The following is a 17,397-nucleotide window of genomic DNA, read 5'->3' as shown; positions in this document are numbered from 1 at the left end:
GCTCGCTCATCCCTACCTGAGACCTCTTTGGTGTCCATCCCACATAGTTTCCGTCCCTGTCCGTTTCTTACACTGGACAGAAAAATGCCAAGCACATTTTGCTGCTGGGGATATCTAGAAGGAGTGAAAGGAATTGGCTGCTGGAGACCCCTGGGTAATTGTCCCATTTTGCTCTACCTACTATCTACAATAACTTTTTATGTAATTGACTACAGACTCATGTCTGACTACAGTGAATTTAAAAAGGGTTGTCATATCCAGGAAACTAACTACGGGGGACCCCTGGGCTGCCTCTGAATCAATTGTTTCTGGTGGAGATACCAGCTAAGCAAGGCATAAGCATGAGTAAGCAGCCATAGAAACCAATGAGTATTTACACAGTCCATTGTTTACATTGGATGTGCCTGCAGTACTTGTGGGTTTTCTGAAATATTTCCTGAATCGGAATTGTATAGTCAGAAAATGACCTATTGTTCTAATCTATTTTTTATGTTAAACAGTGATTCTTTGTCATTAAAGTGCCGGACCAGGAATGCTTTTTTATCATTTCGCTGAGGTGCACTTGGCATTCACTACATATTGGGGGAGATAACATACTGTACTTTCTGCTTGCTTCATTGAAATAGCTGTTACAATCTGTTTCCCCATCCCACGTGACCTGCAGTGTGAATCCTCCAGCAGACTGGAAGTCATTGTCTCCATTCATTCCTATGAAAATCACATTGAAGTTCCCATAAAAATGAATATAGAAAGTTACATCTGGTGAACACAGCAGACACTGTAGAATCATAGAGTTGGAAAGGACCTCCAGGGTCAATGGGTCACTAAATAATACCAGGCAGACGTCTGTCCATTCTCTGTTTGAACACTTCCATTGAAGCAGAATTCACCCCCTCCCCTGGCAACTTGTTCCACTCATTGATCACCCTCACTGTCAGAAAGTTTTTTCTAATATCTAATCTGTGTCTCCTCCCTTTCAGTTCCATCCCATTGCTTCTAGTCTTTCCTTGTGCAAATGAGAATAGGGCTGATCCCTCTGCACTGTGACAGCCCTTCAGATATTTGTACACAGCTATTAAGTCTCTTCTCAGACTTCTTTTCCTAGATCCTTTAACCATTCCTCATAGGACATGGTTTGCAGACCTCTCACCATCCTGGTAACTCTTCTCTGAACTTGTCTTTTTTAAATTGGGGTGCCCAGAACTGAACATAGTATTCCAGATGAATGAAGTCTAACCAAAGAAGAGTAGAGGGGAATAATTATCTCACGGGATCTAGACTCTATGCTTCTCTTAATACATCCCAGAATTGTGTTTGCCTTTTTTGCTGCTGCATTACACTGTTGACTCATGTTCAGTCTGTGATCTAGCAGTACACCCAAGTCTTTTTCACAAAAACACAGAGGAAAACTACAGTATCTGGTTCAGTGGCAGGGATACAGGCCGGAGAGAAACTCTTGGAGGCCAGAGGAAAATGTACATGCTCCAGGGGGAGTTCCAAAGGAGGTACCCTGATAAGCCAGTCCCTGAGATGTCCAGAGGTTGTCCTGTAGGAAGGGGGCTATTGTCAGGACTTGAACCGGGAAACTTCTGCACTCCAAGCATTGTGTGGTTATTGCGCTCCATTGCCTATATCAAGCTTCCTCTCCTGACCTGCTCCTCTCCTGCATACACGACTACCTGCTGACAACTCTTGGCTTCCCATCTGACTACGCTTCCTGCCTCACCCATTGTACTGTAAACGTGACTACCTGCTGACGACCTCCGGCTTCCTTCTGACTACTCTCCTATCCCTCGCAGCTACTACACGAGTGGTTTCTATCCAGCTCTCATGTTCGATGGGGGATCCTAGCAAGCAGACCCCCACCTATCAGATAGTTATCCCCTATCATCTAGATGAAGGATAACGTATTTTGGAAGTACAATGCCTTAAAAGCAACCCTCTGGTTTTGGGACACCATTGTGCTCCAAGACAGAAGGGTGAAGAGGTATCTTAGCTGTACTTTAGCTTCTCTTCCTCGCTCCTAGGCAGCCAGGATGGCCGCCGCCATTTTTTAACTATCTTATAGAACCTGTGAACTGCTCTATGATTGGCCAACAAGCTGAACTGGCCAGAAACACTGCATTGGTTGTCCTATCACTAATCTAATTTTGGCCACTTTAAAAAGAAAACTGGAACCGACAGAGTGAAGTGCTAGGAAAAGAAGATAAAGTACAGGTAGGATACCCCTCCACCCTCCGGTGTAAGGACACAATTTTGTCCCAAAACCAGGGGGTCATTTTAAGTCTTGCCCCCCTGCATCTCTGCCCCCTGTAGGCTGGAGCGTTTATTTTTCCTTTCCATGCATACAGCTCACATTGCCAGCATTATTCTTTCCCACTAGATCTATGTAAAAATAAAACGCTCAATGCTTTATAGTTTCAGTTCCATTTTTTGTGGATTTACCATTAATCTGATACCCTAGAAAAAAAAATTAAAGGGCAATTCATTATGGAATAAAATGTCTTTACTATATTTTTTTCTTTGCAGCTGTAAAAATTGGGATTAAATGTCAGATTCAAAAAGTTCATCAGAGTTTACCATTATCTGCACTTTGTGAGAGTAAGCATTAATTTTCATATAGACAATAAAACTTCCCCACATCATCTTCTCTCCCGGTTCTACAATGAAATACAATAAACCTTTTCCCTTTGCTAACCTAAATCAGGCACAAATCATTTGGCAAAACATAGCTCTAACTCACCTCCATTCAGTAAAGGCTAAGACAAGGTTTGCATTTTCTTCTGTGGTTATGCTTATGTAGGATTATTATAAAATCCCCTGCACCGTGCAGGCAGCGAAGAATAGCTAGAAGGAAATGTTTATAGAACAGGACACCAGCATACATTGGGTTAAAAGAAAAGAATGTAACTCAAAAGCGGAGTCTGAGATGTAACAACTATAAATAAAAAAGGAAAACTAATCAGATTTTCTTAGCTTTTTTGGACAGTAGAGAAGAGTTTGTTTAACTCCTTAATGATGCATCCGATTTTGAATCTAAAGATGTGGGAATTTTACAATGATACCAAAATGTCTTGCTTTTTTAGGTTTCTCCACCTTTTTACAATAAAACCCCATTTTTTAAAAAATAAATTTTTTTTTGCAGCTCTGCATTCAAAGACCCAGATTTTTTTTTTCTATTTATGGAGCTGTGTGAGGGCTTGCTTTTTTGCATGCCAACCTAGTTTTTATTGGTGCCATTTTGGGATTCTTGACTTTTCTTTTATCACTTTCATTGCTTTTTTTGATGAAAAGTGTTTACATTTATTGTACGGATTGTTATGAGTGTTGCAATACCAAACGTATGACTTTTTTATTTTTTAAACAAAAAAAGGAAAAAGTGTGCAAAAATATTTTTTTTTAATTATTTTTACATGAGATTTTTTTACTACTTTTATTACCTTCTAATAGTTTCCTTCAGGGGACTTGAACCTGTGATCTTATGATCACTTTTAAGTTACACTAAAAACCATAGCCGACCTAGAAGCCACTGTTAAACTTATAATTGCCATGGCGATCCATCGGTCCTTCGTGATTTTATGGCAGCAGGCCAATGACGTCATAGAGGGAGCTCCCTCCCTTTGTTAAAGTAACCTTCCATTTTTGAGACAAAATTCTGTCCTGAGACTGGAAGGAGACGGGATCTATAACCTACAGTTGTTCTTCTCAGCTGTCCCTCCAGTCCATTGGTTCCAGTTTTTGGCCATCCACGATGGCTGCAGTAATTTTCTTACTAGTTAATGCATACTATGCACTGCTTTGCGATTGGCCAGTACTAATCACATGAGCAGCTCTAACATTACCAATGCACTGTGGGGATTAGGTAGTCTGAAGATTGCGTTGGCCATCTTGGACGGCTGAACACAGGACTTGAAACTAGAGAACTGGAGGGACAGCAGAGAAAAACAACTGCAAGAAATATACCCACTCCCCTACTGGTCCTGGGACAGACATTTTTTCCTGTAATCGGAGAGTCATTTTAACTCTATATATGCTGTGATCAACATTGAGATGTAAAGAAAGAGGGAGGGGGAATGGAAAGGAAGGTAAGGGTCAATATGTAAAGTGGATATAACTACATTGGAGGCAATGAGAGAACCTGTCATAAGTTCGTCTCACAGCAAATTTGGGTTTATTCTACTGCATGAATTCCATAAGACATCTCCTATAAAAAACATGACCAGTTTCAATCTCTGAGGGTGAGATATGGGATAGTGGGTCTTTAAACCTCTATAAATTGTTTAATTTTTGCCCAGAATGCCCAAACAGAATCAAATTGACTCAATAATATTCCATAAATGATTTTTACTTTGAGAAAATGTAAGAGGAGAAGTGACGGTGTTCCTGTGAGATTTGGCTGAGATAGAGATGCCACCCTTCGGGCTTTGGTCTGGAACCCACAAGTTGGAGAACTGTATATGACAGAAGTAAAGTTACAGGTTCCTGCACACCAGGGCTACACCCAAGCAAGTTGCTGCAGATGCTTGACTCCAGTTGCTGGAGAGAAATGTTGACTACTTCTGCTGGTTACCTAAAGTAACCCACGGTTACACCGGTGGGCTTCACTGATCTATTGCTGCCTGTGCAAAGCCTTCAGTTGACTAACATCTAAGTCCCATGGACGGTCAGTAAGAAAGACTTTGGTTATTGTTTGTCCCAGTATGCCCTTAACTACCACGCTGCATGTACCCTATTGTATAGAGGGATGGAACCAGATGGCTCCCAGGGATTATCCTTCATTATACCCATGCACTGCTACATACTGACCCCATTATCACTCTTGCTTGGCCAGCCTATTCTCGGACTTGTCTTCAGAAGGACACAATGGAATCAAAGGTTACCCCAAGGTAACTTATGGGACAGGAGAAAGTATGAAGCCATTGACTGTGACTGATAATTCTGGTGGAGTTTGAATGAGATGGGAAAAAGATAATGAGTTCAGTTTTCTCCATGTTGAGACTCACTTAGAAGAACCATGATGTCATCCATTTCTAGCCATTACCTTCCATGAAACTAAAGTAACTATAAACCCTGCATTCCTAGTTTGGACTCAGGGCGAGCACCCACTGGCGTTTGCGTTTTCCGCGGGGAAAAAACGCAGCGTTTTTGCCGCGTTTCCCGCGTTTTTCCGCGCGCTTTTCGCGGCGTTTTTCGCGGCGTTTTCGCGGCTTTTCCATTAATTTCAATGGAGAAAAATAGGGACACATATGCAACTGACAGTTCCTATGTTAAAAACGCAAACGCAACGCAAAAAAAACGCCAGTGGACAGGAACACATGTTATCTCTATGCCTGTGCAGGAAAAACGCAAAACGCAGGTAAAAAACGCCAGTGGGTGCTCGCCCTTTAAGGGTGATGAAACTTGTAGAACTACTAGTTCTGATAAGTAACAGTGACCAATCATTTTTACTTAATTCAGGGAAAAAAAAGCCAACATGTGGGTTTATGGATGTTTCAGAGGCTGCAGTTAATTAGTACTTTACAGTATTACAGTCTTTATGGAGAAATGTCACAAGTGACACCAAAAAGTCAAGCAGAAAGAGCTCTCCTTAAAATGGCATTTCCAGCTATAGCCCCTAATTAATTAGAATTGGTGAATATATATATATATATATATATATATATATATGCAGATAATGGGACATTTTGAGATAAATTTTGGAGCACATGTATCAATGTCATATGTCATGTACCTATGTCATATGTTTTTTTTAAGAGTTGTGGAGGGGCTTAGATGTCCCTATATTTATAATTGATTTATGAATGTGTATATGGAGATCTGAGATCAGAATAGTGTCATTCCTTTATGCCAATGCAGATCTGGCAGGTTATACATGTGCCACTTTATAAGAAACTAGTCACGACTTATGAGCACCACAAATTAAGCTATGAGGCTCATAGGGCAGGTTCTGAGAAGTCCGGGGATGTACTTTTCATACTTTCCCTGTTCCCTGTTCCCACTCTGCCAGCCAAGGAAGTTGGCACAAGCGAATTCCCATAGAGAACAATTTGTGGGTGGATAGGTGATAAGTCAGTTTAAAGATAACTACTTAAACCAGTGATTTCATCTGTGATTAATTGTTGTAGCTGTAGCAAGACTTTTACCATCTGCCCCTTTTCCAACTCTTTTCACTGTCCCTGTTTGTCCCCAAGTGCCGCCTGCATAGTCCTGAGCACTGATCAATGATTAATTGCTGCTTATCATCGGTTCTTTTTGGAGTGCAGATGCTCTTTAATATCTGCCAGTTCCACTCCTGATTGGCTTCCTCTGCCCATCACTGCTCCCCACACTACCCACCTGTCTGTGTACTGCTGTCCAAGTGCTGATTGGTGAGGCACATCACTAATCAACAACTTTGCTCACTTTTCCCAGTGTCACCACTTATGCCCTGCTGCCGCCGAGTGCTGATCAGTGATACAAGTGATGCGCACCACAGATCAGCATCTTTGCGTCCTACTGCCACTGAGTGCTGATCAGTGATACTAGTGATACACACCACAGATCAGCAGCACTGCTCACTTTTCCCAGTCTCACCACTTGTGCCCTGCTGCCCCTGAGTGCTGATCAGTGATACAAGTGATACACATCATAGATCAGCATTTGTGCACCCTGCTGCCACTGAGTGCTGATCAGTGATACAAGTGATGCACACTACAGACCAGCATCTGTGTGCCCTACTGCCTCTGAGTGCTGATCAGTGATATACACCACAGATCAGCATCTGTGCTCCCTGCTGCTACTGAGTGCTGATCAGTGATACTAGTGCTACACACCACAGATCAGCATCACTGCTCACTTTTCCCAGTCTAACCACTTGAGCCTTGCTGCCCCTGAGTGCTGATCAGTGATACAAGTGATGCACATCACAGATCAGCATTTGTGCACCCTGCTGCCACTGAGTGCTGATCAGTGATACAAGTGATGCACACCACAGACCAGCATCTGTGTGCCCTACTGCCTCTGAGTGCTGATCAGTGATATACACCACAGATCAGCATTTGTGCACCCTGCTGCCACTGAGTGCTGATCAGTGATACAAGTGATGCACACCACAGACCAGCATCTGTGTGCCCTACTGCCTCTGAGTGCTGATCAGTGATATACACCACAGATCAGCATTTGTGCACCCTGCTGCCACTGAGTGCTGATCAGTGATACAAGTGATGCACACTACAGACCAGCATCTGTGTGCCCTACTGCCTCTGAGTGCTGATCAGTGATATACACCACAGATCAGCATCTGTGCTCCCTGCTGCCACTGAGTGCTGATCAGTGATACAAGTGATGCACACCACAGACCAGCATCTGTGCTCCCTGCTGCCACTGAGTGCTGATCAGTGATACAAGTGATGCACACTACAGACCAGCATCTGTGTGCCCTACTGCCTCTGAGTGCTGATCAGTGATATACACCACAGATCAGCATCTGTGCTCCCTGCTGCCACTGAGTGCTCTTCAGTGATACTAGTGATACACACCACAGATCAGCAGCACTGCTCACTTTTCCCAGTCTCACCACTTGTGCCCTGCTGCCCCTGAGTGCTGATCAGTGATACAAGTGATAAACATCATAAATCAGCATCTGTGCTATAAAAAATAAAAAATAATTACCTGTTATGATAATAACCCTGTCATCAAGAGCTATAACTCACTCTGAAGTTCTGGTCAAGACACTGCTGCAAAACTTACAGAAGATCCTCCCCCCAAAGTGTCTGTGCTGCGCACAGTGCGTGCAGGGATACAGATGCCAGGGGAGGAGTGAAGATCCTCTGTGAGCGCTGCAGCGGCATCCTCACTGGAACTTTAGAGTTAGTTATAGGCCTGATGATATGGTTGTTGCCTGACCAGAGATTCAGGCGTGGGCATGGCACATAGAGGGGTTACATTTACTGCTGGGCCTACTAAAAAGAGCCTTAATACTGCTGGGGACACTAAAAGAGGCCATAATACTATCGGAGTCATTAAAGGGGGCACTAAAACTACTGGGGCCACTAAAAGGATCCTTATTACTACTGGGGCCACTGAAGGAGGCCCTAATGCTACTGAGGCTGCTGAAGGAGGCCGTATTACTACTGGACCCACTAAAGGTGGAACTAAAACTACTAAGGCCACTAAAGGGGGCCCCATTACTACTAGGGCCATGTAAGGAGGCCGTATTACTACTGGGGCCACTAAAAGAAAATGTATTGCTACTGGAGCTACTAAAGAGGTTCCTAATATACTGGGGCCACTAAAGGGGGCACCATTACTTTGGGGCCACTGAGAGGGGACACTATTACTACTGGGGCTACGGTAATAACAAAGGTAAACCATATGATGTGATAGCCACGCCCCTAACCACACTCCTAAATCACGCCCCTTTTACCTTGGCCAGTATTTATCAATGACAAAAGGTGGCAATCTTAGTTCTATTCTGCACCCATTGACGGACCAGAATTAGACATGCAATGGCCGCTGTCTCCAGGCCTTGGATGCAAGATGCGCCTGAGAATCTCAGCTGTTTGACTATGCACTTAGGGCTCCTTCACACTGGCGATTGCGATTTTGCCACGAGAAAATAGCGGCAAAATCGCATCTTTGTTCCTGTGATTTTTGAGCGCAAAAGTCAATAAGACTTTCTAATGTTAAAAACGTATTATATCACACGAAAATCGCAAGTTGGTGCTTTGCGATGCAATTAAATGGAGGCTCCATAGAGAAACATGGGAGGTTTAAAAAAGAAAACGCAGTGTGAAATCGGCCTTAGAGCCTAAAGATATCGCTAATGCTGCATAAAAGATAGGCGTTCAAAGTAGTAATACAGCACTTATCATGAATTTTGATCATTATTTTTTCACAGATTTTTCAATAAACAGCAGCTTTCAATATTATTTTTATAGCCTTTTTTTTTTTTTTTTTTAAAGGAAAAAATGGTTGTAGGCCCTTTTTAAAGAGTCAGTTTTACAGAATACAAAAATACCAAATAGAAAAGCAAAACACATCTCAGCCTGTAAATCGTGCATGATTTTGTATTTACAGATTTAGAAGACAAATACTGGAACGAAAAATAAAACGCTGGAGATGCCGGGGATTGAACCCGGGACCTCACACATGCGAAGCGCGCGCTCTACCACTGAGCTACATCCCCCAGCTGCCTGCGTCAGTCGTGTTCTCTGCTTAGGAAAGAAGTCCTCGGCTCCCTGCAACTCTTCTCCTCCCCTCCTCTGTTAGTTTCCATCGATGTACAGATAACACAAGTCGATATGCACTTATACTGTGATGAGATTAACCCTTTCTCAGTTTTGCATCTGGATAGAACTGCTGCAGGTGATACAGGAAGGTACAGAATTAGAGAAAAAGTAACAATATATTTGAAAATCCAGAACGTAATAAAACTGAGTAGTAATTAGTATCGTTTTACATAATGCCCTCAGAATAGATTAGTATTAATCTGAGCTCTTCTGCGGGACTCAAATTTAAGGTAACAGTATTGTTCTGCATAGAGTACAAAAAAAATAAAATGTAGCTGCATTGGCCGGGAATCGAACCCGGGCCTCCCGCGTGGCAGGCGAGAATTCTACCACTGAACCACCAATGCTTACTTGTAGAGCTCTGTGTCTGTTGTCATATACTATCGAAACACAGCAGAGGGCATTGAACTGTAGTCGAGTCTATTTAGCAGAGTCCTCCCTGTCTTTACAGGGTTTACTCACACCAACTATTTTTTTTCTGATTTACAGACCAAATATCAGTCCGGACGCAAATAAAGGATATCATTTTAAATGGTTTTCTTCACACTAGCGTTCATGGGGGAAAAAAAATCACGGCGTATCCTATTCTTGGCCGATTTTAGGACAAAAATAATACATTTAAGGGTACATTCACACGGACGATATTTCCTTCTGATTTTTGGAGCATTATGAAAATCAGACAAGGAGCCTTTAATTTGATGGACGAATAGTCTGAGTAACGAATAACTGCCGCATGTCCTATTCTTGTTCAATTCTCTGAGGGAAATAGCGCATGGCGGGGCGTGAACACATGACTGGGATTTTTGATACTTTTTGCGAGTGTGAAAATCCCGCCCGCTAAACCTGATGAGACAAAACCATTGATTTCAATGATTTTGTTTTGACTCGTGTGATTCTCGCGTGATATTAGTATGGATGAGAAAGAATAGAGCAGGACCTTTTCTTTTTTAACCCTCTCCAATCCACTGTCTGATGTCTTCAGACATTCTGATTGAAGGTTGTACAGTTTCGATGTCGGAAGACGTCCGGCAGGGTATTCTTACTGCAAATTACTGTCCGTTCTGTTGTCGGGGGCCTCTCCAGCATGTCCCATACCGCAGTACTGGCTATAGCCAGAAGATTGCGCCATTGTATAATGGCAGAAAGAGAAAGCCCCTCTAGGAAACCCTGAATCCAAAATTGGATTGCAAAGGGTTAATCTGTGTGGCGTCCAATGTGAGTTGCGCCTGAGAACCTCGGGGACACTTTTAAATCGTTCATGTGAATAAACCATAAGGGCTTTTCTGTATGATTTTCAGACCAAATAAATCCAGTGAGCACCGGTGTTACATGTATATGTAACGTATATGTGCTGCATGTTGCCAGAAGTGACATCAATTGGGCGTGTTTTTTTCAGCGCTCGTAAAGAATTTTGGACATAATAGCACATGGATGTAAAAAAAAAAAAGCATATACACAACTAAAAGGCCCTGCTCCCTATTTTTATGTTTCAAACTGCCCGACTTTAATGGCCCTCTTTAGTCTGGCCTCTCTCTTTCCTCTTTGCTCCCAGGACTCGGCACACAAGAAGCGATCGGCACCTGCTAGGGACAATTCTACAATGCTGAACTCAGGACCTCTGGCTTGACTGCTGACAGCTACACCGAATCTCGGCACAACTCCTAATAGGGTAAAGCTGCGCACGCATACTGACATGGCACACATGATATGGTAAAGCTGCGCGCGCAAACTCACATGGCACACATGATACGGTAAAACTGCGCACGCATAGTCACATGGCACACATGATACGGTAAAGCTGCGTACGCATACTCACATGGCACACATGATATGGTAAAGCAGCACACGCATACTCACATGGCACACATGATACGGTAAAGCTGCGCACGCATACTCACATGGCACGCATGATATGGTAAAGCTGCGCACGCATACTCACATGGCACACATGATATGGTAAAGCTGCGCATGCATACTCACATGGCACACATGATATGGTAAAGCAGCACACGCATACTCACATGGCACACATGATACGGTAAAGCTGCGCACGCATACTCACATGGCACACATGATATGGTAAAGCAGCACACGCATACTCACATGGCACACATGATACGGTAAAGCTGCGCACGCATACTCACATGGCACGCATGATATGGTAAAGCTGCGCACGCATACTCACATGGCACACATGATATGGTAAAGCTGCGCATGCATACTCACATGGCACACATGATACAGTAAAGCAGCACACGCATACTCACATGGCACGCATGATATGGTAAAGCTGCGCACGCATACTCACATGGCACACATGATATGGTAAAGCAGCACACGCATACTCACATGGCACACATGATAAGGTAAAGCTGCGCACGCATACTCACATGGCACGCATGATATGGTAAAGCTGCGCACGCATACTCACATGGCACGCATGATATGGTAAAGCTGCGCACGCATACTCACATGGCACACATGATATGGTAAAGCTGCGCATGCATACTCACATGGCACACATGATACAGTAAAGCAGCACACGCATACTCACATGGCACACATGATATGGTAAAGCAGCACACGCATACTCACATGGCACACATGATAAGGTAAAGCTGCGCACGCATACTCACATGGCACGCATGATATGGTAAAGCTGCGCACGCATACTCACATGGCACGCATGATATGGTAAAGCTGCGCACGCATACTCACATGGCACACATGACACGGTAAAGCTGCGCACGCATACTCACATGGCACACATGACACGGTAAAGCTGCGCACGCATACTCACATGGCACACACTGCGCAGGAACCCAACACCTATATCACCCATTCAAGGTCACTTTCACTCATTTACATTTCACACCCAGTCCTCCCCCAAAATGATTCTGATCTGCTATTAAAGTGACCCTCCAGTCCTAGACAAACAAAGATGGTTCACCGCTTCATTGACTACCTGATGCACACTCTGCCTTAGTATCAACCAGTAGTCTATGGCATTGCATGCTGCTCTGAGGCTGCTTTTACGGGGGCTTCAAAATCACATCCTTTTTTGGGCAATGCGTCAGCGCTACAAAACGCATGCTTGTGAAGCCCATGCTTTTCAATGGTTTCCTTCACATTAGCAATGTTTTCACTGTTGCTGTTACAAGAAACAAAAATCGCGGCATGCTCTATCTTTCTGTGGTGGGAGATTTTTTTTATCTCCCATGTTTCCCTATTGAGCCTCCTTGTTTATCGCATTGCATCAGACGAACTTGAGATTTTCGTGCAAAGCAATTTTAACATTAGAAAGTCCTATTGACTTTTGCGATCAAACATTTGCGCAATTTTATCGTGGGCAGCAGCAATGCGAGGTTATTCTCAAGAAAAAGCATTGCTGATGCTACAAAATCGCAGGAACAAAGCTGTGATATCACCGTGATTTTCTCGCGGCGCTATCACGATCGCCCATGTGGAAGAGGCCTGACTGTTTGGTGTTACTCATGTGGGCAGCTTTGGCCAATCAATGCAGTGTGTAGTGTCTTATGTACAGTGTGCATCGGGTAGCCAAAGAAGTGGCGCGGCATATCTATGTTTGTCCAGGACCGGAGGGTAGAGTTAATAAAAGTATACACTATAAGAGGAATATAGCTTAGTATGCCCATACTTGCCCTTACCCAACATGAACAGCTCAGTATGTAATCGATCTGTCTGTGCAGGCCATTACACAACTACTGGAACTCTCCTGGATCCAAGTAGACTCTTCTCTTGCACAAGGAATTTGGACGCCAGCTATTTGTAGGGACAGCTTAGACAGTTGTAGAGAGCTCCTCTTCTACCGGGCCATGAGGCCGTCTCTACTCCTCCAATGATTCCACTATCCCCACAGACTTCTCTGCTAAGTAATCTCTGGCTAACACCTCCTGCCGTGTACCAATTACTTGTGCTATACTTATAGATGCGCTACAACCCAGTGCCAACAGCAATCTGCATTTCCAGTTCAGACGGAATCTCCTTTCCCAGAAACTTCCTCTCCAGTTACTGTGTCACCTTCTGTAGGTTACAAGATTACCAAATAGCCATCAGGCAGGGTGAGTGGTGGAGGTCCCCAAAATAATGGAGGCCCCAGGACACAAACCCCATGTGAAAAACCCTGGCTGGAGCTCATAACCAAATCAAGGAGATAGAAAAGGGGGTGGAGCGAATCTGGTGTGTATGAGGGTCCGGAGCCCGGTAAGATGTCCGGGGACCAGAAGCTTCAAGGAGCTGAAGAAGAAACGGGTGTAGACTTGCGTGAAAGTTAATTTCACTAGGCGGCGCTGCCAACCAAATCGAGCCACCAACTGAGGGATAAAATGGAGCAAATGGAGAAACAATACTGGTAGTCCGGCGCCGCTCTCCAATGAATATCAACTGGCAGTGGGATAAAAGCGCTGGTGTTACCAGAAGGCGCTGTGAGCTGACGTTCCCTGGTAGGCTCACAGCACCTTCTGGTAACACCAGCGTTTTGGGGTTTATTCTCAAGCCCCAAGAGTAATGACTAACCCAGCTTGACTGATGAAGGGGCCTACCCCGAAACGCATATCTGCTGGTTTTAATTGACACAATAAAAAGAGACGTTGGATAAATCTTAAATTCATTGGAGAGCGGTGCTGGACTACCGGTATTGTTTCTCCATTTTCTCCATAATCAAATCAAAGCCTGACCATTCTTCTATTCTATGGTGGGTCAGTCCAACCCTGGATTCATGCCTGAACCTTTTCAAGTAGCACCAGCGTGGTGACTAGACCATTAACCTATAAAGTAATAGAACACATTTTCCTTTCATATTCCCTATAAAAATCTTCCTGGACCAGTGGTGTACAAAGAAGAAATGGGCACCCCATTATGGTGCCCAGTTTTGCCACCCAAGACAATAGAGCCCAGCGTTTTTTTCTCATTCCATGCCCTTTAAACTGAGCCTTGATCAAATTTTCCACCTTCTTGTTTGCTAACAATGCAGTTCCTCGTTGGAGGAAGGTCTTGCTGTGCAGTAGAAAAAGGGATTGTGCGATCATAAATGGGGCCCCCTCTCCAAGGGCCCTGTAGTAGTCACACGGTCTGCCTGTATGGTATGTATGCCCTAGTCCTGGATCAAAAGCAAAAAAAAACTCAGAAAGTTGCCTGTTGAAATTTTGTTGCGTCTACTTTTTAAGTCAATTGCCTGATACATTGCAAGTGGACGCGTCACTGGCAACTGATCCTCCAGCAAAGTTGAAGGATTCTGGTGCAGACTGCAAAGGTCTGAGACTGTCGCATTGTATCAGAATGCATTACCATTGACATCTCCAATGAAATGCATGGGGCTTATATGGATACGACAACCCACCTGCCGGCCCTTTAAATACACAACCCACGCTATAAAGTTGTCAGGTTACATAACCTTGTTTACAGTCCATTCCAATAATCATTTTACAAAATTAAACTTTCCATATTTATCTTTCTTAGACACAGTGATGCCGAGGTCTCAGATTTCCAGATGGGAATCCGTGACATTTAGAAAGTCCTGCACGCCAGCCCTGGATGTCTGAAGGCAACTGACTTGAGTAACACTGACCAGCAGTTTGTGTCTTGCAACAACATTCTTCACCCTGAACGTAGAATGACTTCATAGACTGTAAAAGCATTTCTGTTTTGCAACAATTGATAAAAAAACGAATAAACCGGAATTACAATGTTCGTGGTATTATTGTGAAACCTCTTTACGCTCAACTAAAAATAGTACAAAGATAGAAAGATAAAGGAATACATTAAGTAATCATAAGAAGGAGGATAGAAAATAGCAGATGTGAGGCATTTTACAACTGCATTTCCCCTTTCCATGCGCTCTATTAGAGTATATAGACGTCATAGAGTATAGGGGGGGAAGAATCAAGATCCCGGTATGAGCAAGAGCGGAAAACTGGCTTTCACTTGGGCTGACCCGGCCTGAACGGCCATTCACATGCAATACTAACTTTCTCTGGAGCCAACGTTTGCCAGTGATTTGGGGAGCTGGACCTGCAGCTCTCATATTAAAAGGATTTATGTGGTAGGACACACTGTACATGTGGCATTTTAACAAGAGGACCTCATAGCCAAATGAAAATGGGACAACCATATAGATTCCCTTCTTCTTTCCTTTTCCCTTGTCCCACAAATACCTGCCTTTACCTTCTTTATTTGGCCTGGATCAGTATAAAAACAATTATATAAACATCCTACCAAAAGTAATTGCACACCTGAGCAAGAATCAAAAGTAGTATTTACTTCCATATAGTAATACTTAGTGGGGCTCCTTTGGCTCTAATGACATTGGATACTCTCTGTGGCATACTTTCTACTAACGTCTGATACAATTCCTATGGTATTTCCCTCCATTCATCCTGCAAATGTCTGTCTCAAAGAAGATGCATCAGCCCATCTGGAGCCCACTAGAGGGTTTGCTCTAATGTTTTCTCCTAAAATGATATACTAGTAAATTAGGGCAGACATAGTGGCTATTAGAGATGAGCGATCATACTCGCTAAGGGCAATTGCTCGAGCGAGCATTACCCATAGCGAGTACCTTCCCGCTCGAGAGAAAAGGTTCGGGTGCCGGCGGGAGCGGTGAGTTGCGGCAGTCAGCAAGGAGAGCGGGGGGGGGGGGGGGGGGAGAGAGGGAGAGAGAGATCTCCCCTCTGTTCCTCCCCGCTCTCCCCCGCAGCTCCCTGCCTGCCGCTGGCACCCGAACCTTTTCTCTCGAGCAGGCAGGTACTCGCTAAGGGCAATGTTCGCTCAAGCAATTGCCCTTAGCGAGTATGCTTGCTCATCACTAGTAGCTATACCTGCAAAATCACCCATGGGAAGATGGGTGTAAGTGACTCCCACATTAAAGGCAAAAAAAACATAAATGTGAATACTATGTGTGGGAAAGATAGGCCTTTTTCCCTTATTTTTTTTCAAACTCTTGGCTATGTCATGGAGTTTGAACTGTTGGCGAAGGGGAAGAAATTTCCCTCGTTCAGGCGCAATTACGTTCCATACTGGCGAACATAGTTGCACCTACTGCTGTCTGCTGCTGCTATTAATTGATTTCAGTGGTTTTGTTTTAACTATTGGGATTCTCACATTTCTTTTATGGTTGAAAAAAGATCGGACTTGCCCTATCTTCCAGCACGTAATGTTAACTACGTGCGAAAAAGATAGGGCAGGACCTATCTTCCCGTTATTTCTTTCAAACTCCTATGGCATAGAGTTTGAAAAGCCTGACAAGGAAAAAAGAAAGCTATTCAGGCACAACTACACTCCGTACCGGCAAGGGTAGTTGCGCATAGACCATCTGAAGCAGCCTTCTAAGAAGAGATGCATATGAAAATGCTGCCCATACACAATGTATTTCATATGGATAGCATATCATACGCAGCCTATACAAATATACAGTATGCATGCAGAGAAATAGAGCATGCTGCGATCTATTTCTCATGCGTATCTACACACAGTGTCTACACACACATGTGCATTGATCAACAAAAGACCATTGACTTTTGTTGACTTCATTCACCGTGTATTATGCGTATGTGCAACGCACGCTAATACGTGGTGAAAACACACTCGTGGACATGACCTGTTAGGCCAGTATCACACAAGTGCACGTATATTTGTGCATGCATTTGTGCCATACTCTTGTGCATCGGGCATTGTGCATTTGCACACTCCATAGTGTTTTTACTGTACTTTTTGCACAGTGCTATTTTGCAAACAAAACAACATTCCCCATTGCAATCAACCATTTAAATGGCCAATTAGATTAATAGGTTCAAGATATGCGCAGGAAAATAGAGCATGCTACGTGTTTTTTTGCATAACTAAATACATTCATGTGAATGAACCCATTGAAATAAATGGGTTTTATTTTCGCCGCATTGCGTGCAAAAGGTTTTTGCGCACAAATACGCCCATGTGACACAGGACTAAGTAGTATTATATCAGGTGAATGGCATAACACAAGAGGAATTGCTGTTTTGCTAATGTATTCCACTATTTAAAAAAAAGTTTAGATAAATTATAGGATGACAAATATATCCCAAAATGGTCCCAAAAGCAACTTCAATTGATCTATCAAAAAGAAAAAAAAATG

General features: G+C 43.5%; 2 non-coding genes across 2 annotated transcripts; both read right to left on the bottom strand.

The window, feature by feature from the left end:
- Nucleotides 1-9,094: 9,094 nt before the first annotated feature.
- TRNAA-CGC (transfer RNA alanine (anticodon CGC)) lies at nt 9,095-9,166 on the bottom strand. Its single transcript has one exon. It is a non-coding gene; the product is annotated as a tRNA-Ala (tRNA).
- A 379-nt stretch (nt 9,167-9,545) lies between these two features.
- Nucleotides 9,546-9,616, bottom strand: TRNAG-GCC (transfer RNA glycine (anticodon GCC)). Its single transcript has one exon. It is a non-coding gene; the product is annotated as a tRNA-Gly (tRNA).
- Nucleotides 9,617-17,397: the final 7,781 nt, after the last annotated feature.

This window comes from Eleutherodactylus coqui, chromosome 8, assembly GCF_035609145.1.
Source record: "Eleutherodactylus coqui strain aEleCoq1 chromosome 8, aEleCoq1.hap1, whole genome shotgun sequence".
Classification (NCBI taxonomy): domain Eukaryota; kingdom Metazoa; phylum Chordata; class Amphibia; order Anura; family Eleutherodactylidae; genus Eleutherodactylus; species Eleutherodactylus coqui.
Note: the sequence above shows the minus strand (reverse complement) of the source record. Positions and strands in the feature narration are given on the sequence as shown.